The 25,699-nt window shown below is 32.8% G+C and overlaps 2 long non-coding RNA genes across 2 annotated transcripts in view; one reads left to right on the plus strand and one right to left on the minus strand.

The window, feature by feature from the left end:
- The window catches only part of LOC109026852 (uncharacterized), a 472,799-nt gene that overhangs the window by 105,038 nt on the left and 342,062 nt on the right, over positions 1-25,699 (minus strand). The window lies entirely within an intron of this gene.
- The window catches only part of LOC134758572 (uncharacterized), a 92,719-nt gene that overhangs the window by 66,279 nt on the left and 741 nt on the right, over positions 1-25,699 (plus strand). The window contains exon 2 of the long non-coding RNA XR_010133911.1: positions 15,877-15,992. This is a non-coding gene — a long non-coding RNA (uncharacterized lncRNA). The remainder of the gene's footprint in view (positions 1-15,876; positions 15,993-25,699) is intronic.

Consider the following 25,699-nt stretch of genomic DNA (forward strand, 5'->3'; position numbering starts at 1 on the left):
GTGCTCAATAGCACAGGAGGATGAATATAGTTAATACCTAGAAGATTTTAAATGTTCCCAATACAAAGTAATAAGAAATGCTCGAGTTGGTGAATAGCTTACGCACCCTAATGTGATCATTGCACATTGCATGCATATATCAAAAAACAAATGCACCCCATAAATGTGTACATTTTTTGTATCAATAAAAAAGTAATAAAAATAATTACAACAAAGTGTGACATTTATTTTCCACTTGTTGGGTATCATGTTCTTCTAAACACTTTTTTTAGTTTATTTCATTTATACCTCACACATTTACATTTCACACCTTATTATAATAATTATTTTATAGATTAAACAATTTAAGCTTGTTTAGAAAAAATAGGTTGTTCATAGTTTCCAATTTAAAGGTGGTGAGAGTAGAATTCAGCTGATGCAATTTGATGCTACAACCTGGAGTAATACATGTTATTCTATAATGCTAAGTCATGACTCCCGTATTTGATTTCTAGGATTTATGCTAAAGCAAGTGCAGCCAAAGACACATAATGATATGGCAGGGGTGGGGGTGGGGGTGGGGGTGGGGTTGGGGAGGTAAGCAGTCCACAGATGTGTGTATTTCAGGACAGCAGTCAGGACATAAATTCACAACCCCCACCTTTGTACTTGCACCACTGTAAAATGAGCTCCATAAAAGTGTCTGCAGTTAGAAGGTGTAGCCCAAAGTGGCTGCCACCCTCTACTCAAGACTTCTTCAAATAGCTCACAAAATATTTTTCTTTTAGTCACAATTTATGATATGAGTGCATAGACATAACATCTATCTTCCCAGCACTGCCTACCTTCTCTTAAATTGCTTTACTAATATTTTAAAGGGAATAATTCTGTAGCATGAGTTGAATCCTATTCTTGACCCATAGTTTGAAAAAGCTCAGCCTTCTCAACTTATCTCCAAAATATTGTTTTAAATTGAAAATTCTGGGTTGAAAAACTGTGCTACCTTATTTTCCTAGACTTTTGCCTTAGCTTTAAAAGAAGCTATTACCTATGCTAAACTCCTAGGTGAAAAAAAATGTACATATAAGCATTAGCCTTTCAAAATGTTATTTAATTTTATAAAGGCAAATTTATGTTTGCAGGTACTCTGTGACATGTAAAAATCCCACAAAAGTGTTTACAACATGCGGATTATTTAATATTTGTAACACTGTATAATATTGTATCAGATGAAAACAAATTCAATATTTTAAAATCATTCACTTTGATCATTTCAAAGTTACCAATACTAGAAAACATTTTTTGTTTGTTTTGTTTTGTTTTGTTTTGTTTTGTGAGACAGTCTCACTCTCTCACCCAGGCTGGAGAGCAGTGGTGTGATCTCGGCTCACTGCAACATCTGCCCTCTGGGTTCAAGCGATTCTCCTGCGTCAGCCCCCCAAGTAGCTGGGATTACAGGCACCTGCCACCGCGCTGTCTAACTTTTGTATTTTTAGTAGAGACAGGGTTTCACCACGTTGACCAGGCTGGTCTTGAACACCTGTCCTCATGATCCATCTGCCTTAGTCTCCTAAAATGTCAGGATTACAGGCGTGAGCCACAGCGCCTGGCCAAACAATTGATTTTAATAATACACATGTATTTTAAAATATGATGTTTTGTGAACAACCATTAACTGAGACAAGAGGACTGGATCAAGTGCCTGCAATTTATTCTTCATAACAGCAAACAAAGTCTGTAAATTAATGATAATACTTGAAAATGTTGGAGCATGATGACACACTAGGACTATAGTAACTGTTCTTCTGCAGAAACAATAATTTGAATAACCATCCACACATGAAAGTATTTTCACAAGAGCTGAGAAAACCAAGTAAGAGTTCACAGTACTTGATTGTAGCACAATAATAAGATAAGGCACATTGAAGAGGATAGAAATGACAGTTTTACATTACTCATGCCACCCCTCCCTCAATGTCAGGTGGCATAGCATAGAGAAAAATACTGTCTAATTAGAGGAAAGAGAGGAAAGTGAGCATAGACTTTGTCTTGGATCCTAGCATCAGGCCCAGTACCGTAAAACCCAGCACCAGGAGACTCCCAAGGCCTGTGACTCCAGGCCACTACCTACAGACTGAATGTTCAGATTTGCCTCAGTTCCAGGGAGAAAATTCTATCTCCTATGAGGCAAACTAGACTTCTGGCTTGCATCACCAACAGGCAACTACATTGGCCCTGGGTTTAGCAGCAGACAGGCCTCAGTGACTGTGAGCTTTGAAAATGTCTAAACTCTATGCTAGCCTCAGTAGCCAAAGGATTCCAGCCCAGAAAAATGCTGGCTGTAACAGTCCCCGGCTTAGGGCACTACCCATTGCCACAACAGCAATAGTAGTCCTGGGCTCAGGGACCATGCCAGACAGCCTGTTCAAATCTCTGAATAGTCTTACTGTTGAAGGGCATTTCCATACAAAGACAGCCTTTGAGGACTGGAATGACTACTGACTTCCTCAAATGTGCAGACATCAATGCATGATCACACGGATCAAAAAAAAAAATCAGGGAAACATGATTACCAAACAGAAAAATGCAGATGCCAGTCGATAAACCTAAGACATAGGGATTTATGAACTGTTTGAAAAGAAATTCAAAATAATTTTTAAAAGAAAGCTCAGTGAAATTCAAGAAAATATAGAAAAACAACTTAATAAATAGAGAACAATATATTACCAGAAAAAATAATTTAATAGAGATTAAAATAGTAATAAAATTAAACACAAATCTCAGAGCATAAACATAAAATGAACAAAATGAAAAATGCAATAGAGAACATCAGTGGCGGAATTGATCAGGTAGAAGAAAAGATCTGTGAACTTCAAGACAGGCTATTTCAATGTATACAGTTTGATAAGAAAAATAATAAAAAGGAATGTAAAAAACTATGAAACTTATAGTACCATCAAGAATTCAAATATTTAAGTCAAAGTCATCAAGAAAAACAAAGGACCAGAAAGTTTAAAAACGTAATAGCAGAGAAATTTCCCAACACGGAGAAAAATATAAATATCCAGGTACAGTAAGGCCAAAGGTCTCTAATAAGGCTACCTAAAGACATATTATAATCAAATTGTCAATGATCAAAAACAGTGAAAGGGTACTGAAAGCAGCAAGCAAAAAGCAAATAACACGTAAGGGAGTTCGAATACACCTAAAGGCAGACTTCTCAGCAGAATGCATACAGGCTAGGAGAGAATAAGAGAAACGCATACAGGCTAGGAGAGAATAAGATGAAATATTCAAAGTGCTGAGGAAAAAACAAAAACAAAACTGCCAACCGAGAATCCTAAATTCAGCAAAACTATCTTTCAGAAATAAAGGAGAGATAAAAAATACTTTCCCAAACAAACAAAAGCTGAGAGAGTTCATCACCATCAGATATGACTTAAAAGAAATGCTTAAAAGATTTTTTTCATGCTATGAAAAGAGTGCTAATGAAATGTAAAACTCACTAGTAAAAGTAAGTACATACTAAAATTCAGAATACTCTAATACTTTCATGGTGGTATGTAAATCATATCTGTAGTATGAAAGTTTTAAAGACAAAAGTATTACCAATAATTTTAGCTACAATAATGTGTCAGGAAGGATGCATTATAAAAATATGTAAATTTTGACATCAGAAATTCAAAAATTGGGGGACAGAGTGAAGTAAAAGTGTAGAGTTGTTCTTTGCGTGTGGGATCAAAGTTAAGTTGTCATCAGCTTAGAATAACCTATTACAACTAAAAGATTTTTTTTTGTAAACCTCATGGTAACCACAATGTAAAAATCTATAGTAGAAACACAAAAATAAAAAGCAAAAAATCCAAACATAACACTAGAGAAAATCATGTAATTACAAAGGAATTTAGTAAGAAAGGAAGAAAGGAACAAAGGATCTACAAAACAACTAGATAATAATAAAATGGCGGTAGTAAACCTGTACCTATCAATAATTATTCTGAATATAAATGGATTAAATTCTCTAATCAAAAAACTTATAGTGGCTGAATGGAATGAAAAAATATTCAACTCTGTAATATCTACAAGCGACTCACTTCAACTTTAAGGACAAGAACACACACAGATTGAAAGTGAAAGGATTATAAAAGATAGTCTATGTAAATTGTAACCAAAAGAGAGAGAGAGTAGCTACGCTTATATCAGATAAAATAGATATTAAATTGAAAACTGCAAAAAGAAACAAAGTCATCATATAGTAATAAAGTGGCAAATTCAGCAAAATAATATACAATAGTAAATATATACGTACCCAACATATATGAATAGATCATCCAGACAGAAAATCAATGAGAAAACATCAAACTTGAAACACACTGTAAACCAAATGCACCTAACAGACATATACAGAACATGCTATCCAACAACTGCAGAATACAAATTCTTCTCAAGTACACATGAACATTCTCTAGGATAGATCATATGTTACATCACAAAACAAGTCATAATGAATTCAAGAAGGTTGAAATTTTACCGAGCTTGCTTACAAGCAATCTTACTGCTGAGTATATCCCAAAGAAAGGAAACCAGTACATCAAAGAGATACCTGTACTTCCATGTTGATTGCAGCACTATTTGTAATAGCCAATTGAAATATTACCAAGTATAAAACTAGAAACTAATAGCTAAAGAAACTTCTGGAAACTTTCAAATGCATGGAAATCAAACAATCCTGAACAACCAGGCCAATGAAGAAGTTAAAAGTTAAATTTAAAAATATCTTATGCCAAATGAAAGTATAAAAAACACACACCAAAACTCATGGGATGCAACAGAAACAGTTAAAAGAGAAATTTATAGCAATAAATGTTCTATGCTTTGAATATTTGGTCCCTTCAAAACTCATGCCTAAATGTTGTCCCCAATGTGGCAACATTGTGAAGGATTCTTTACGAAGTGATTGAGTCCTAAGTGTTCTGCCCTCAGGAATGGATTAATCTATTTATAGATTAATGTACTGATGGGTTAATGAATTAATGGTTTATCATGAAAGTGGGATTGGTGACTTTATAAGAGGAAGAGACACCTGAGCTAGCATGCTCACCCCTCTCACTGTGATGCCCTACATCACCTCTGGACTCTGCAGATAGTATTCACTAGAAAAAAAGGCCTTCACCAGATCTACCCTTTTGACCTGAGACTTTCTAACTTCCTGAAATGCGAGAAAAAAATATCATTTTATTTATAAATTATCCAGTTTCTAGTATCCTGTTATAATTAATGGGAAATGACAAAGACAAAATGCCTACATCACAAAAGAAAAAAATCGTATAAACAATGTAATGGTGTTCCTCAAGGAACTAGAAAAAATAAGAACAAACTAAATGCCAAATTATTAGAAGTAATAAAGTAATAAAGATCAGAGCAGAAATGAATGCAATTGGAGACTAAAATAATGATGCAAAAACTCAAGGAAACAAAGAGATGGTGTTTTGAAAAGACAAAATTGACAAACTTTTAGCTATACTAAGACAAAAAGAGGGAAGACTCATCTAGGTAAAATCAGAAATAAAAAGAAGACTTTTTCATCTAATACCTCAGCAGCATGAAAGAACCAAAGAGAATATGATGAACAATTAAACACCAGCAAATTGAATAATCTAGAAGAAATTGATGATTTTGTTAACACATAATGTACCAAGATTGAATTACAAAGCAGTAAGGAATCTGAACAGAACAATAATAGCACTTAATCAGTAATAAAAATTATCTCATCAAAGAAAAATCCACAATAAGATGGATTCATGTCTGAATTCTATGAAATATTTAAGAGACAACTAAAATCATTCTTTTCAAATTATTTCATAATTTTAAAGATAAGAAAATACTTCCAAACTCATTTTATAAGGTCAGCATTACCCTGGTAAACAATGTCAGACAATGACACTACAAAACAAAATAAAATGAAACAAACCAGAAAAACAACAACAACAACAACAAAATAACCATTATAGGCCAATATCCCTAATGAATATGGAAGCAAAACTCCTTATATCAGCAAACAGAAATTAACGACACATCAAAAATATAACTATTCTAGTAGTTTGGTAGTTTCAGGTCCTTAATTTAAATCTTTAATCCATTTTTATTTGATTTTTGTATATGAGAAGAAATAGGGGTCTAGTTTTATTTTTCTGCATAGGGATGGATATTCAGTTTTTCCAGCAATATTTATTGAACGTGCTTTCTTTTTCCCAGAATTTGTATTTGGCACCTTTATCAAAAACAAGTTGATTGTAAATGCATGGGTTTATTCCTGGGATCTCTATTCTGTTCCATTAGTCTATATGTTTGTTTTTATGCTAGTACAGTGCTCTTTTGGTTAACATAACTTTATAGCATAATTTGAAGTCTAGTAGTGTGATGCCTACAACTTTGTTCTTTTTACTCAGTATGGTTTGGCTGTTCTGAGTCTTTTGTTGATCCATATACATTTTAGGATTATTTAATCTATTTATATGAAAAATGTTCTTGGTGTTTTGATAGCAATTGCATTGAATCTGTACATTGCTTTGATTAACATGAACATTTTAACAATTTTGATTCTTTACATTGAAGAAACACTCCAAGACATTGGTTTGGGCAAAAATTTATTGAGTAACACTTCGAAATTACAGACAACCAAGCAAAACTGGATGAATGGAACTGTATCAAGCTAAAAAGCTTCTGCACACCAAAGGAAACAATAAGTGAAGGGAAAACTCACAGAATGAGAGAAAATATTTCCAAACAACCCATCTGACAAGTGATTAAAAAGCAGAATATATAAGGAACTGAACTCCATAGGAAATAAAAATAATCTGACATTTTTCAAAATAAGAAATTGATATGTCCAAAATTTATATGAGAAAATTGCCAACATCACTAATTATCAGAGAAATGCAAATCAAAACTACAATGCGCTATGATCTCACGCCACTTAAAATGGCTTTCACAAAAAAGACAGGCAATAACCAATGCTAGCAAGGATGTAAAGGAGAACCCTTCCACATTTTGGTTGGAAGGTAAATTAGTACAACCAGTATGGAGAACAGTATCAAGGTTCTTTTAAAAATGAAAAATATAACTACCATATGATCCAGCAATCTTACTGCTGAGTATATCCCAAAGAAAGGAAAGCCGCATATTGAAGAGATATCTGTACTTCCATGTTTGTTGCAGCACTATTCATAATAGCCAAGATATGGAATCAGGTAGTGTGCATCAACACAATGAAGTACTATTCAGCCGTAAAAGGAATGAGATCTTGTCATTTGCAACCACATGGATGGAACTGGAGGTAAGTGAAATAATCCATTTGTAAAAGGACAAATATCACATGCTCTCACTGATACATGAGAGCTAAAAAATAAACAAACAAAAAAAAGAACATAAAAACAAAAACAAAAAAAACTGAACTCATAAAAATAGAGAGTAGAATGATGGATACCAGTCACTAGAATGGGTAGTGGGGAGGTAGAGATAATGAAAGGATGGTTAATGGGTACAAAAATGCAGAAATGAGATCTCATGTTTGTTAGCACAATAGAGCAAATATAGTTTTGCTATATATATACAACAATAATTATTGTATATTTCAAAATAAATAAAAGAGTGGAATTGGAATGTTTCTAACAAAAAGAAATACATGCTTGAATTGCTAGATATTGAATTACCCTGATTTGATCATTACACATTGTATGCTTCTATCAAAATATCACATGTACCCAATACATAGGTTCAACTATTATGTATCCATAATTATTAATGATAAAGATTTGAAAACAAAAGAACATTCACCATGATCAAGTGAGGTTCATCCTTGTGATTCAGGAATCATTTGACCTATGCAAATTAGTAAATGTGATACACCATATTAATAGAATGAGGAACAAAATCATATGATCATTTTAATAGATGCAGAAAAAAATTGACAAAATTCAACATTCTTTCAAAATAAAAAAAAGCTTTCAACCAAGTAGGTATACAAGAATTGTACCTCAAGACAATAAAGGCTATGTATAGCAAACCCTGTGCTAACATCATACTCAATGGGGAAAAATTGAAATCTTTTCCACTAAGATCTGGAAAATGACAAGGACCTCCACTCTCACCACTTCTATTCAACGTACCATAAAGGTCCTAGCCAGAACAATTAGGCAAGAGAAATAAATAAAAGGCATCCATATTGGAAAGGAAAAATTTAAATTGTCCCTGGTTGCCAAAAATGTGATTTTATATAGAGAAAACCTAGAGACTCTACCAAAAAATACTATTGGAACTAGTTTTCATATTCAGTAAAGTTTCAGGCTACAAAATCAACATACAAAAATCAATAGTATTTCTATAAACTAACAGTGAACTATGTGAAAAAGAAATCTAGATGACAGTCCCATTTATTATAATCTCAACATGGATAAAATATTTAGAAATATATTTATCCAAGGATATAAAAGATTATCTACTTTCAGATATCTGTCTGAACATTATGAAAACATTGATGAAAGAGATTGAAGAACATACAAATAAATAAAAAGATACCTTGTGTTCATGGATAGTGGTTTTCAGCTATCCATATTAATCCAAATTATCTGTAGATTCAATATAATCCTTATCAAAATATCAGTGATATTGTTCATAGAAACAGAAGAAAATAACGTTTGTGTGAAACCGTAAAAGTTTCCTAATAACCAAAATGATCTTGAGCAAAAGGGATGAAGCTGAAGCCATCGCACTACCAGACTTCATAATATATTAAAAGCTATATTAACCAAAACTGCATGGTACTTACATAAAAACAGACACATTGACCCATGGAACAGACCACAGAGACCAGAAATAACTCCATGTATTTATAGCCAATGTATTTTCAACAAGGTGCCAAAAATACACAATGGGGAAAGGACAGTTTTTCCAATAAATGGTTCTGGGAACACTGGATATCCATATGCAGAAGAATGAAAATAGGCCTTTATATCTCATCATGTACAAACATCAACTCAAAATGGATTAAAGATTTAAAACTCAGCTCTGAAATTATGAAACCTCTAGAATGAAACATGAGGGAAATACTATGTTTCATTCTAGAGGTTTCATAGTTTCAGAGCTGAGATTTAACATTGATCAAGAGATCTAACATTGATCAGGGCAATTTGTTTTATATCAAACAGAGACAACAAAAGCAAAAATAGGTAAATGGGATTACATTAAACTAAAAAACTTTTGTACAGCAAAGGAAACAATCAACAGAATTAATAAACAGCCTACAGAATGGGAGAAATTATTTTCAAACCATAGGTTTGATAAGGGGTTAATATCCAAAATATAGAAGAAACACAAGTCAATAGTGAAAAAGCAACCTGATTTTAAAAAATGGGAAAAAGATCTGAATAGACATTTTTCAGAAGGCATGCAAATAGCCAACAGGTATATAAAAAACATTCAACATTACTAATCATCAAGGATATGAAAAATCAAAACCACTATGAGGTATCACCTCACACATATTAGAATGGCTAATATCAGAAAGACAATAAATAAGTGTTGATGACAGTAGAAGAAGGAACCCTTGTACAATGTTGGTGGGAATGTAAATTTGTACAGTGATTATGGAAACTGTATAAAGTTTCCTCAAAAAATTAAAAATAGAACTATTGTATTATCCAGCAATCCCACTGCTGAGTTTACATGCAAACAAAATAAAAATCAACATGTCAAAAAGATACCTACATTTTCATGTTTATTGCAGCATTATTCAGAATAGCTAAGATATGGAAGCAACTTAATATCTATCAACAAAGGAACTGTTAAAGAAAATGTGGTATATACACTCTATGGAATGTTCTTCAACAGTAAAAAAATAAATAAATAAAATAAAATAAAATTTTGACTTTTGTGACAAAATGGATGAATCCCAGGACATTACGTTAAATAAAATTGCAAGACACAGAAAGATAAATGTGGCATTCTATCATTTATATGTTGAATTTTAAAATGTTAATCTCATAGAGGTAGATAGTAGAATGGTTATTACCAGAGTCTGGGGTGATAGGGGTGGTAAAGTGTTGAGGAGATATTGGTCATGGGATATAAAATTACAGTTAGATGGGAGGAATAAGCTTAAGAGATCTATTGTATAGCATATTTACTATAGTTGTTGACAATAAATTATATCCTTAAAAAATGCTAAGAGAGTGGATGTCATATCTTCTCAACGAAAATAATAACTATGTGAGGTAATGCTCATTTTAATTAGCTATGTTTAACGATTCCACAATGTGTATACACTCCATGGTGCATATGATAAATACATACAATTTCATCTGTCAATATAAAATAAATACATTTGAAATAAATAAAGATAATACCAACTTTACTGTTTGTGTGAATTAAATAAAATAATATCTTAAAAATTCAGGGTCCCGGCAGCACAGTAGTGAGATACCTATAGGTATCTAGTGAGATATCTATAGGTATCTCACTAGTATATATATAGATAGATAGATAGATAGATAGATTTGTGTGTGTGTGTGTGTGATTATGATTCATCTGATATGGATAAATGGAACTTTCAAAACCAGAAACTACTTCAGCTTGCCTGTAAAACCTTTCTAAAGATTTTTTCTCTGCTGTTATTGTTCCCTGACTCTTAAAATTATTATATGTTACTGTTTGAAGAACAATTTGCCATCTGCCATGTTTAGATATGGAAACTAATTGATAATGAATGGGCTGAAGTTCATAGGACTATTGAGAATACCTTGAAGTCAGAGTCTTTGTGATAACCTCTTTTTCATATCTGTGACTGATTACTCTTTTCTATGTTCGCATATTGCTTCATCTGATTGTTGTAAAAAATACAGAATTTTGTTTTATAATTTATAAAATAATTACAAAGCTAAACACTTCAAAAAATTACCCAATTCTTCTGAAGAAAATTCAAAGTCTGAACTAAATTAGAGAAGAATGTTAAATCTGCTACACCAGAATTGCCTACCTGCATACAAAATGAGACTTAAAATCTTGACAAGGTTTAGATACCTAAATGTGGAACTTACCCATTATCAGGAAATATACTCCTTTTTGCCTTCACCAGTTACTTGCATACTGACAGTATGATGTCTGTGTTAAATTATGTCATTTGTTCATCTTTTTGAAACAAAATTAGTGCTGAGTGATGAGAATGTAAAAGATTATCCTCTGGTGTGAGAATAGCAATAATTCTCTGAGTGACATTATTCTAATGTAAATGTTTTGCTCAATTGCAAGAGATAGCACATCTTTATTTATTGGTGGTTGCATTGAGTAAATTCACTTAAATATTAATCTGATTCCAAAAGGTAGAATTATCTAAACACTCAAGGATCATCTTTTTAGACTTTCCCTAAGATGCACGTGTATCATTATATCGCATTTTCGTGCACCTCCTATTTATTGTTTTTAGACGCGAGAATAAAGATCATCATCTACACACAGCACAGTTAATAGATTTTTAACTGTTTAAAAGTCACTGACACATAAATGGAGAAAACTAAATGAAACTAAATTAAAAGATTGTGGATATCATCACATTTAACCTTTGAAGCTCACAGACCTTCTTTTCATACAATGTTACAATTGGCTTAATCCTACCAATTATTTACTTCCACAAATAACTTATTCTCCTTGAAGCTCTCCATGATTCTTCAGTTCAAATACTGTTCTGTGACCACTGGAACTTTAGGCCTCTATTTAACTATTGAATCATGATTTGTTTAATGTGTGCATATTTTATCTCCATTATAAGTTATACGATTTTCTTAATATATGTATGAATAAAAAACTAGTTAATGATCTCTCCATATGTCTATCTCTGTTTTTTATTAAAATAAGGTGAGCTAAAGTGAAATAACTGAGATCCTTCTTTTTATTATGCTGTCTTTATTTACTTTTCCCAATAATTGTAATAATTTTTCTATACTTTCCTAATTTAACTTTGTACATATTTGATTAGAACATTGCAAGCATTTCTCAAAGTAACTTATTGGCAAAGCAGCCAGAACTAGCTGGTTGGCTAGACAGTGTTGCCAAAAATTCACTTATTTTGATTTAAGATGGTCTCCGTGCTCCAGTTTCTAAATCCAAATGCTACATTTCTGGGAACATAAAATGTTTGCCACCATTTGCCACCATTGACAATTTATTTTACCCAAAGGAAAGTAGCCACAATATAATCATACATTCCTTTTGGAAAAAAAAAAAAGACTAAGATGTTTCAGAGATCAAAAGCTCAAAAGACCAGGATATCCATTGTCATACTTTATAAAATTTCTGGGTAGTAAATGACTAACTTTTCTGTTAATGAAAAGTTTACCTGAACTAAAACTTTACTCCAAAGTACAGCATAATTAATAAAACACTGAGAGAATTTTAGAAGTCATTTTAAAAGGTCCATCTTAGAAGATACAGGTGGAAATCAATTAATACTTTTTTTGTACTGGCAATATAGTTTTCTTGGCATAATATATTTCATCAGAAATGGCCAAGTTTTTTAAGTATGCTGGTATCTAATTAAAAAAAAGAAAAAAGGTAAATATTCTCCAATAAATAGAATCATATCGGAAAAAAACTTGAAATATAAAGTATTTTTTAAAATTTAAATAAACATCCATTTCTTCAAGTCTAGTAATGCATGTTTTCTCTTAAACTATTACTGAACTATAAGCCTGAGAATTCAGAAGTATTCAAGATCTCAAATGTACACTTTTGCCAATAGTAGCTCATTATTAGTTTATGAATCATAGTTGCTTTCTGTTTACTTTTGTTTATTTACTATAAATATTTTTTCTATATGATGTTACTATTCAGACTAGAGAGAGCAGGCTCATTTTAGTTTTTTTTAATCAAAAGCTTGAGTGTGTATCAGAGTCACTTGGAGAATGTTTTAAAAATGAATAATTATGGCAGTACCCTATACCTACAAAATAAAACTTTATGGGCAAGGCAAAAGGATCTTACTTATAAATCTCTGACTATAGATGGATTATTAGAGGTTTTGGATTGCACTAACAAATGGCAAATCAATGTTACCATTGGTCTCAAGTAGTTATGAATTGTATTGTTTGTGAAGAAGCTGTCATCTGTAATCTGTAGGAACAATTTAAGTGTGAAAAATATAATGAGAGCCTATAAATAATGGCTGGGATATCATGGGAATGTACTATAGATCCTTCAGTTAGATAAAAGCATAGATGACACATTACTGATCAAAACGTTAACAATGAAACAGAAAATGAAAAAATGAAATAAATGAATAAGAAAAATGATTTATTGAATGCTTCTCTATGTCATAAATTGTTAGTCAATAAACATTATATCATTAGTTTAAACAAAAATTCTAACAAGAAACCATTTGTTTTAAAGTTATTCTGATACGGTAACAGACTGATTTACTACTATATTCCTTTAAGTCATGTACTGATATGTTTGGATTTGTGTCACCGCCCAAATCTCATGTCTAATTGGAAGAAGGGCCTGGTAGGAGATGACTGGATTAAGGGGGTAGATTTCCCATTGCTGTTCTCATGATAGTGAGTGAGTTCTCATGATAGTGAGTGAGTTCTCATGAGATCTGATGGTTTAAAAGTGTATGGCACCTTCCCCTTTGTGTGCTCTCCCTCTCTCTCTCTCCCTCTCGTGCATATTGTAAGATATGCCTGCTTTCTCTCCACCTTCTGTCATGATTGTAAGTTTCCTGAGGCTTCCCAGTAATGCTTACTGTTAAGTCTGAGTAAATTCCCAGTAATGCTTATTGTTAAGTCTGAGTAAATTAAATTTCTTCATAAATTACCCAGTCTTAGGTACTTCTTTATAGCATTGTGAGAAATAACTAATACAGAATATTGGCACCAGGAGTGGGATATTGCTATACAGATACCTGAAAATGTGGAAGCAACTTTGGAACTGGGTAACAGGCAGAGGTTGGAACAGTCGTGAGGGCTCAGAAGAAGATAGGAAGATGTGGGAAATATTGAAACTTCCTAAAGTATGGTTGTGACCTTGAATACTGATAGTGATATGGACAAAGAAGTCCAGGCTGAGGTGGAGATGAGGAACTTACTGGGAACTGGAGCAAAGGTCACTCTTGCTATGCTTTAGCAAAAAAAAAAAAAAAAAAAAAGCAAAACAAACAAAAAACTAGCAGTTTTGTGCCTGTGCTCTAAAGATGTGTTGATTTTTGAACTTGAAGACATGATTTAGTGTGATTTAGTGCAACTTAGTGTAACTGGTGGAAGAAATTGTTAAGCAGCAAAGTGTTGAAAATGTAGCCTTGCTGTTCCTAAAAGCCTATGCCCATTTGCATAAAGAAAGAGAAGGTCTGAAATTGCAACTCATATTTAAAAGGGAGGAAGAGTGTAAGAGTTTGAAGTAAAGTGGAGACTAATGTTAATAACCAAGACAGTGGGGAAAATGCCTCGGAGACCTTTGCAGTAGCCCCTCCCATCACAGGTCTGGAGGCCTAGGAGGGAAACATGATTTCATGGGCCAGACCCAGGAGGGTCCTGCTGCTCTTTGCAGCCTCGGGATATAGTGCGCTGGGTCCCAGCCACTCCAACTTCAGCCATGACCAAAAGGAAGCAATGTACAGCTCTGGCTGTTGCTTTAGAGGGTGCAAACCCCAAGCCTTGTCAGCTTCCACGTGGTGTTGGGCCTGCAGGAGCACAGGGATCGAAAGTTGAGGTATGGGAACTTCCACCTAGATTTCAGAGGATATATGAAAATGCCTGGATGTCCAGGCAGAAGTCTGCTGCTAGGGCAGAGTCCTCATGGAGAACCTCTACAAGGGCAATGTAGAGGGGAAATTTGGGGTTGGAGTCCCCACGTGGAATCCCCACTGCCTAGTGGAGCTGTGAGAAGAGGGCAATTATCTTGCAGACACTAGAGTGCTAGATCCACCAGTAGCTTGCACTGTTCACCTGGAAAAGATGCAGGCACTCAATGCCAGCCTGAGAAATCAGCTGCAGGGGGTATACACTGCAGAGGCACAGGGATGGAGCTGCACAAGGCCTAGGGAGCCCACATCTGCATCAGTGTGCCCTCGATGTGAGACATGGAGTCAAAGGAGATTACTTTGGGACTTTAAGATTTAATGACAGTCCTGAGTGGTTTTGACTTTCATGGAGCTAGTAGCCCCTTTGTTTTGGCCAATTTCTCCCATGTGAAATGAAAGAATTTACACAATGCTTGCCTGTAACCCCATTGTATCTTGAAAGTAACTATTTTTTTTTTTAATGGTCTAGGCTCACAGGCAGAAGGGACTTACCTTGCTCACATGAGGCTTTGGACTGTGAACTTTTAAGTTAATGCTGAAGTGAGTTAAGACAGCGGGACTCTTTGAGAAGGGATAATAGTATTTTGCAATGTGAGAAGGACATGAAGTTTTGGAGGCACCAGAGGCAGAATGACAGTGTTTGGATTTGTGTCCACAACCAAATCTCATGTCAAATTGGAGGTGGGGCCTGGTGGGAGGTGACTGATCATAGGGTCAGATGTCCTCCTGTCTGTTCTTATGATACTGAGTGAGTTCTCTTGAGATCTGATGGTTTAAATGTGTGTGGCAATTTCCCCTTTACTTTCTCTCTCTCCTGCCACCATGGTAAGTTTTGCCTGGTTGCCTTTCACCTTCCACTATGATTGCAAGTTTCCTGGGACCCCCCCCCCCCCAGTCATGTTTCCTGTTAGGCCTACATAACTGTGAATAAATTGAGCCTCTTTATCAAATATATAGTTTGCAAATATATATGTATATATGCCTAGACTCTTGTAAATACAATACTCTTGTAAACACAACCAATATATTTCTGGTATGGTTCTTGTTTACAGGTACCAAGACAGACCTGATCATAAAACCAATAACAAAGAATATCAGAAGTCTTTTACATGAAAGAAGAAAAAAATGCGAGCAAGAAGGCCTAAGAAAGGAGAGGTTTCAATAGACGGTACACTCAGTTGTTCCTTAGACCACCTTTGTTAATCTTCGCCTCAAAGAAAAACATTTCCACTGAAAACCACATAATCTGGTTTAACAGATTAAATATATAAACTATGATGTGCTGGGAGAACTTCAGCTTTTTTTCCTAGCACTCACCTGATCCCAGAGATCTTATTCCAACATCTTAAACAGAAATTAATAATTCTTTATTTGATTTAGAGTTTCAGATTCACTCTAAAGATCTGAGGACATCAGTTTAATTTTTAGGCTAATCTTTTTTTTTTTTTTTTTGAGATGGAGTTTCACTCTTGTTGCCTAGGCTGGAGTGCAATGGCACAATCTCAGCTCACTGCAATCTCTGCCTCCTAGGTTCGAGAGATTCTCCTGCCTCAGCCTCCCTAGTAGCTGGGAATACAGGCACCTGCCACCGTGCCCAGCTTATTTTTTATATTTTTAGTAGAGACGGGGTTTCACTGTGTTGGCCAGGCTGGTCACAAACTCCTGACCTCAGAAGATACACCCGCCTCGGCCTCCCAAAGTGCTGGGATTACAGGCGTGAGCCACCACGCCCAGCCTAGGCTAATCTTAAAATACAACACATAAGCAAAAACTATTTAACAAGGGCAAAACTCACAAAATGAATTTAATTTTCACTTATAGTCCATTCTTAAATTCATATCTCTAGCCCTATCATTTTCTATGAGTTGTAGATCTGTTTATTCTGGGGCCCACATGAGATTAACTGATTCTAAACCATTTGAGATTCCATCTTATGCAGGAATTAATTTTTTTCTCTCCTAAAAATGATACATTATCATTCTTCCCTAAATAAGTGATTGACACTATAAGCACAGTTCCTCAAATCAAAAAATTAGGAGTCTCTATTTTGACTAATTAGTTATTAAATATGTCAATTTAATATTATCCATGTTTAATGCATAAATATACTTGCATCTATCTTCTTTTTCCTCTCTGGCCATCATCCCATTTTTTCAGCTATTCTTAGCCTCTCATCTGGACCTCTGTCAAATACACATATGATTTGACTCTACCTATGGCTTTTTTTTCTTCTTACACCAATCTTCAGTGCTGGCACACAGGATACAGGATGTTTTTAGATATGTTCTCTCTCTGGAGTACTGTTCCTTTCCTTGTTTACTTTGTTACGTCTTTTTCCTTTTTATAGATCTCAAATAAGTTGTGACTTCCTCTGATAAATCTTTGCTAATTTCCGGTATAGTGTTAGCTAACCTCGCTTTCTGTTAGTTACCATACCATCATTTACCTCTCCTTTGTAGCAAATGATACAGGTGCAATATCATAGTTGTTTAGAACATTTTGATCAATGTTTATACCTACTATTTTATAATAAAGTCCATGAAAGAAAAGAAAAAATAAGTTGCATTTGTTAAGAATTTGTTTCCAGTTTTGATCAGTGTTATTACACTTTCTACCTTAGCAACTAACTGTTTTGGAATGAATATGTGAAGTTTTGTTGACAGGTAACAGAGAAAAACAACACTAAGAGCCACAGCCTGGCTGAGTACAATCTGCTTGTCCTTCGTGTTGCAAAGAGCTGTCAGCCTGGCCCTCAATGCCTTGGTGTTCTCTTGGTGAACATAAGGCATTTCACAGAATATCATCAAACAAGGCCACTCTGTGACCATAATAGATCAACAAGAAAAAAAAAAAACAACACTGTGTAATCAAGTCTGACAACTAACAACAAACATTACTATTTTCCTAAGCATAAAAATAACCAAATGATAGTTAATAGCTTGAAAGCTGCTTCTTTGCTAATTTCATTTGGCCTCACTCTAATCCTCTTTCCTTCTAGATACACATTATTGTTATTCCCAATCTAAATTTACTCTCGCTTCCTAACAACACATAAACTATAGGCAAGCTATGCTTCCTTTATCACTCCCAAATCACCTACCACAAGTTTAAATCTTATACATCCTTTCTAAGATTCCCTAAATGAGAAGCCTCATTATTCCCTGTGGAGTGTTTCTTACGGTCTTTGGCTGGAGAGTATTGGCAGGGGCAACTTAAAAACCTGTATGGATTTCAAACGCAGTACAAATTCCACTTGTGCTTTAAGTACACTGACACACACACACACACACACATATATCCATATTTGAATGATACAAAACCAAATTGACTTGATGTAAAATAACAAATTAACAAGATAATAAAAACTGTCTTTATAATGTATTATACTTAAAGCATGCTAGCCTCTTACCTGCTTAACCTCATTCAATTCTTAAAACAATGGTATAAGGGAGATGTTTACCATATTTATTTTATATATGAGGAAATACAGGTTTTGCTGTAAAATCTGAAATTTTTGACACATTTGGAAATTGTATATTGACTATCAGATTCTTGAAACAGTCTTAACTACTAAACCACATTGTATGCATACTTAAGTCATGCTTATGAATTTTCTCTTTAATCTGTGCAATTTCTATCTCATGACCAAATACCTGAAGTCTAAATAAAGTGGTATGTAAAGTGGTATAAAGAAAGTAGTGGAGAAACAACACCAAGTAATTTAAACTGCACAAATATTTATAGGATAAGTACTATTTGCTAAGTATCACATAAAAGGTCTCAAATCTCAAGATTCTAGGATAACAATAAAAAACAAATATATAGATATTTATAATACAAGACAGAATATAATGTGTTATTAGGCAATTTTCAAGTGCTTTTACAATTCAAAAGAAAGGAGATATTTTACCTGGTCAAAGAAATTAGGGCAATTTATTTGGCAATCGTTGACTTTTAATTGAGCTTGAAAACTGCTTAGGGTTTTAATAGTGATTATATCTAGAGGAGAAATTGGGTATGGTTTTTGAATTTTCTTCTTCAGAGTTCTTAAAATCTTACTGATACGATAGCTTAAGAGAGTAGTAGAATTTTTGACGGAATGAGTTAGTATAAGAATGTTTAACAAAACTGAAAGTTTTATTAGGCTAGGGATCAAATCTGTTTTGCTCACTATGGTAGCTACTACATTAAATGCATAGTGTATGGAGTACTAAATAAATAATTCAAATTATGGAAAAGAATGAATAACAGTGAGTTTGGGATGATGTGGAAGGCACTAAGGAATATTGAAGGTATAGGATAAATTTCTATAGTGGAGAGATTGGTCAGAATACATATCATGATTTTGAGGAGAAATTTGAATTTTTGCCTAAGATCATTTCACTTAATAAATCATGAAAAGCCTTTGACTATTTTTAGTCAAAGTGTACAGAAATATAATAATTTCAAATATATGCCTTTTAAGTTTAAAATATATTTCAAAATATGGCTACTTGGCATACTGAGTATTTTAAGCTGAAGGAATTTGAGAAATGAACAGAAGCATGAAAGTCTCTGTGACCTTCTTCTATCAATTTCCCCTGAAGTAGGCCAGAAAAGAATTCTTTGACCTTTCTCTAAAGTGGGTCATAGACACTCATTCCAGAGGTGGTCCTCCTATATTCAGAGGAAAAGAATGTCCTTATCTCTAAAGACTGTGCGATACAAAGAACAATCTGAACCAACTCAGATACACTGCTCAGTTCCCTGCGGTGTGTTACCATTAGATCATTCCTTTTTGTCCTCCAATCATACTTCTACCTGATTGCTCATAAAAATATGCAGACTAATCTATTTATTTGGGTCTTCATTTCCGAAGGCTCTCATGTCCCATAAAATTGATATTTCTCTTATTATTTTATCTTTTATTATAGGTGTCTCAGCCATGAATTTGGCAACAAGTGAGAAAAAGATACTACTTTTTCTCTCCTACATGTATATATGGTAAATATTTTAATAGCATAAGTAGCATTACACACTCATACTGCAGTGAGCTCAATAAAAGTCAGTGAAGGATGGTGAATACTGGTAACGATGGCTATGACGTTGACGAGAACATGATTAGACAGGTATTTAATATGATAGTTTGTTAAGATCCACTTTAAATAGATTGACTTCTCAGAGACTTGCATGGATTGAGAACATTAACTGGATGATAAATGCCTTGAGAATAAGACCCACATCTTAAGAATCCTTATAGACAGTAAAATTACGACTTGACTAATAGTCATTAAATGTAGAGGTAAATAGAATTTTTGTAAATATGAATTTCAAATCATCTTAAAGTATTCTCTGAAAATGGTGACTATTTCAGTAATAAACATTTCTTTAAGAAAACAATCTGTTTACTTAATATATAAAGTCAGTAATTATCATAGGAAGAATTTCTTAACTTTCATGAGTAGAGAGATTGATAACTGGAAACAGTGCTGAGAAGATATATTAATCTACAATAAGAATACTTAAATTATACAAGATTGTCAGATTTTATTTTAAAAAGAAATCAGTGATGGTCTTTCTGCAAGTAATATAATTTAATTCTGAAAACAGAAAGATTGAAGATTTAAAATTTGGTAAATATTAATTAAGCAAATAGTTGATATAGCTATGTTAATGACTACATAATGACAATGTTAAATTCATCTGAAAGATAAAGATCACAAATATTGATGGACCTATCAAAATTATAAAGATAAAAGTAAAATATTGATTAAAATAAGAGTGAGAAACTAAAAAGTCTACCAAAATAGCAGTGGATGATTCTCTCATGTATATCTCAGTTATTGATTATTGAACCAGAGAAGAAAGAAGAGAGAGAGCAGACAGGTGTCAGGTGGGAGTAAAAGGAGAAGGGGAAGAAAAGAGATAAAGATTTAAATAAAGTTCATGAGCTTAATGTGGAAGTGTAGAGTACATATGGAAATTTTATATAAATTTATTACATAATTCCTTATATAGCAATGTAAAATTCAAATAATTTGTATTATACAGACTATATTTTCAGAGCACAATAAAATTAAATTAGAAGTTCATAATGAAAATTTAATGTAAAATATATATTTGGAATGTTAAATATATTCTATTTAACATACGAGTTAAAGAAATGATGAACTTTTAAACCATGTAGAAAGGAATTACAAAAAAACCATTACATCAAAATTTGTGTAGTAAGTGAAACTGATGATTTGAATAAAACCTAAAGCTCTGAATGTTTATACTATGAAAGAAGAATAACAGCAAATCAACAGACTGGGTTTTCAACTTAAGAATTAAGAAAGTAACAATAGAATAAATTGAAAGAAAGCAAAGGAAATGAGAAAATAATCAAAAGATCAGGAACCAGTAAACAACAAAACCAAAGTTATTTATTTAATTACAGAGTAGACATATTGATGACAAAATTGGTCCACAAAAATGATGGAAGACAGGGACAGTATAATGATTGAAAAGTAGGCATAATTAAGAAGATAAAGAAAGGATACTAGAAGTAAATTTTACCAAAAAAAAAGGGAGAAAACTTTGTTGAATGTAGGTGACTAGTAAGAAAATATCAAGTTCTAGAGGAGTATATTCAATATGACAGCCTCTTTATAAATTCAAAACAAATGTTACATTTCTTAGATATATATAAACATATTTAAACACATGTATATATGGTATATATGATATATTATATATACACATTAAAGTACATATAATAAAATCTATGTATAGATGATAAGGCAGATTTTATATCAATTTATGTGTGATATACATGGCATATGTTATATACTGTTATATATAATACACACTTTCATATATATGATAAATTATACATATTCATTTGTGATATATGTATCCTATATTATAGATTATATATCATAACATTTACATGATAAAGCATGTATTTACATATCACATAATATATATACTTATGTATGCATATTAAACATATATACTTTTGTAAGCAATGGATTGATAAACAGAAAATTTCGGACAGTGGTTTCAGAGGAGTCAAGCAGTGGAAATACATGAGAGGCCAATAGACAGAGAGCAGTGATAGGTATGGCTTTACTTCTTAGACTGTATGATAGGTAAAATACTGTAGATACATACATTACATTGCTAAATATTTTAAATATATTCTATATATGTACTCCAAATATATTAGCAAAATATATTCTGACTAATCTTCTGAACACATAAAGAGATAATGGTACTATTTCTTACAGAAATAATGGTACTAATGAATCCCATTTGACAAAGAACTTTCAAATCCTCTATTATTTATTTATTTGTGTGAGCTGTTGTTCCGAAATGACCTTGGAGTCCACATAAGATATAAAAAACTAATTTGAATTACTGGGTGAGTCTCTGATTGCTATTGCTTATTAATTTGTCTGTAATTTGTGAGAAGTGAGAAATAATATTTAGCAATCCTGAATTGGTCAATTGGCTACAACACTACCCTTACATTATATAGTCTCCTTACTGGTAAAGTCCTTCCGGTGCTTTGTGGCTTCTCAAATAAGGTAAGTCTCAGAGTCTGTTCAAGTCTGTTATGCTGTGAAGATACATTTATATAATATATTTCTCAAATAAGTCAAATTTTTTTTGTTAAAATCAAAGTTAAGCTAAATTAGTTAATCTAAAGGAAAAAGGTTTATAATTAGTGTATAAGAATTTGAATGGATTCAATATCAATGCATGGTAGGAAATAAAAAAGCTTAAAAAGAAGGATGACGGATTTCATGTGATTTTAAAAATCACATTTAAAATCAGGTCATCATTTAAAAATCACTTAAAATGGCATTTAAAATCAGGTCATCAAATACCTATCTGCTTATATTTACCTTCAATTTTATTATATATTATGCCATGGATGTCATTGATACAGTGAGCTGCTAATTCCTAGGCTAAGGTTAAATTGGAACTCACAAAGGGTATATTTATTTTCCCTGAAATGGCTCTTTTGATCCATATAGCACTGGTTGCTCACTAAAGTATACCGACTAGATGGGAGCTACCTAGTTAATACATTGACTACTACAGTGAAATACATTAAAAGTCAAACTCACAGAAACAGAGTAGAAGAGTTGGTTGCAAAGACTGTGGGGTGAGAACTATGGGAAGGTGTTGGTCAAGGACTGCAAACATTCAGTTAGAAGATGAGTAAGTTCTTGGAGTCTAGTATGCAGCATGGTGACTATAATTAATAATACTAATACTTATTAATAATACTAATAATATTAATATAATTAGTTAATAATACTGTGTTGTATATTTAAAATTTACCAAGAGAGTAAATCGTAAGTGTCCTTACCACACATCCACACACACATGCAAACTGGTAACTATGTATCTTGGTGGATGTGTTAGTTAATTTGAATGTGGTAAACATTATACAATGCATTTGCATATCAGAGCATCACATTGCACACCTTGACTATATATAATTTCTGTCAATTATATCTCAATAAACCTGAGAAAAAAAAAGCAATTTGTCAAACTAGCTTTGAAGGAAGACACCACAAATTCAATAGAAAGAAGGAGGAGTTTTGTAAGATTTGTCCTAAGGAAAAAACTCCCCTTTAATCTACCCGTTGGCCATTTTTAGGTCTCAATTTTATGCAGGTCCTTTGCCAGTTTTTTAGTAGGGTTATTTTATATTTTTAATTTTTTTGTTATTGAGTGGTTTGAGTTCCTTATATATTCCTTATATATTTTTTATATATTTTGGATACTAATCCCTTATCAGATAATATATTGTTGATATTAATTCCTTATCACATAAGTGGTTGCAAATATTTTTTCCTAATCCATAAACTACATTTTCATTTTGTTGATGTTTCTCAGGCTGTGCAGAAGCTTTTTAGCTTGATGTAGTCCCACATGTTTATTTTTGCTTTTGTTGTCTGTGCTGTTGATGTCACATCCAAACAAATCATTGTCAAGGCCAATATTGAGAAGCATATTTTTTATTTAATTTTTAGGAGTTTTATTATTTCAGTTCATATGTTTATGCTTTTAATCCATTTTGAGTTGATCATTGCATATGGTGTAAGATAAAAATCCAGTTTCATTCTTTTCATGTGGATATCTGATTTTCCCACTACCATTTATTCAAGAGACTATATTTTTTCCCACTGTATCTTCTTGGTGGACATGTGGAAAAGTAGTGAATCATAAATACATGTGTTTATTTTGAGGCCCTCTATTCTGTTCTATTGGTGTATTTGTCTTTTTTTTATGTCAGTACCACACTCTTTTGATTATTATGGCTTTGTATTTAAAATTAGTGTAATTTCTCCAACTTTTTGTTTCTTGCTCAAGATTGCTTTGGCTATTCTGTCTTTAACAATTCTATACAAATTTTATATTTTTAAAAAATGTTCTGTGAAAAGTGCCATTGCAATTTTGATGGGCTTGCATTGAATATGTAGATCATTTTGGGCTATCTGGATATTTTAACATATTAGTTCTTCCAATTTATAAAAACTGATTATCTTTCCATTCATTTTTTTGTCCCTCAATTTATTTAATCAATGTATTATAGTTTCCAGTGTACAGGCCTTTTACATTCCTGTTTAAATTTATTTCTACATATCTTATTCATTCTCAGGCCTTTTAAATTCTTGTTTAAATTTATTTCTAAATATCTTATTCATTTTGATATTATTGTAAATAGGAATTTTGTCTTAATTTCCTTTTTTGGATAGATTATTATTAGTGTAAATAAATAGAGTTAGTTTATGTTGATTTTGAATCTTTCTACTTTGCTAAATTTATTTATTAGTTCTAACATGTTTTGTTATAGAGGCCTTAGGATATTCTATGTAGAGGATCATGTCATCTCTAAACAGGGTTGGTTTTACTTTTTGGTTTTCAATTTGGATTCCTTTTATTTCTTTTTCCCCATTATATAGTTGAGCTTCTCAGATATCTCAGCTAGGAAGTTTCAGAATGCAGTTAGGATATATTCTATTCATCTTTAAAGCCTGAGTAATATATTTTCCATCATTTTGTAAGCCCAAAGTTAGAAAACAAAACAAACAAACCTGAGAGTCTACAGGCCAAAAGTAGCAAAGATGTTTTCCCCATGATAACGACCTTCACCATAAGCTCTCTCTATATATAGGAATGAAATGAGGAGCACTAACATTTATTATTTTTATTGTCAAGATATTGGACAAGGGAATCCTCAGTGTTCAGATTCTCCTTTGAAGGTGATCTATGGAAGTGTGTTTGCCTTCTGAAAATATGTTTTTTTCTAACTACTTGACATGGTCTACTAAGTTCCTAAGGTAGAGTATTTGCCTTTGTAACGATTTGAGACAGGAAATCCACACATATTCCTCTTCTTTTCATTTGTTTCTTTCTGGTTTATAAAAGAGAAGAGGGATAAAGCTTATTCAGAATCCATCTGTCACTATGTTCTTCTGTCACAGTGCCTGGTTCTTGCTTGCAACTGCTCAAGGGTGTTGATTTATTAAAAGCAAGCTGTCAATATATTTATCTACTTGCTTGCTTGCTCCTTCTTACTATTACCCTATGCCATTCTGTCATTAACAGGGAATGTTCTGCTTTTCATGTTTAATGATTATTGCTGCCCATTTTTATGTCTAAGTCTAGGGGCAAGTGTAGAAATGATAAAATGAAATGTTTGACAATTTCTGAGTCAAAAGAGCAACGTTAATTGAGGCTGTCATCTTTGACAGTGTTAAAGGCAAGAAAAGACTGATATGAGCAGGGTTATTTTACAAAAAACTTTCTTAATATATTTTCACTTACAAAGTGTCATGTAAAATATTTATTAACATGCATTTGGATGTTAGAAATTTGACTTTTAAAGTCATT

The sequence above is a fragment of the Gorilla gorilla genome, chromosome 4 (assembly GCF_029281585.2).
Source record: "Gorilla gorilla gorilla isolate KB3781 chromosome 4, NHGRI_mGorGor1-v2.1_pri, whole genome shotgun sequence".
Classification (NCBI taxonomy): domain Eukaryota; kingdom Metazoa; phylum Chordata; class Mammalia; order Primates; family Hominidae; genus Gorilla; species Gorilla gorilla.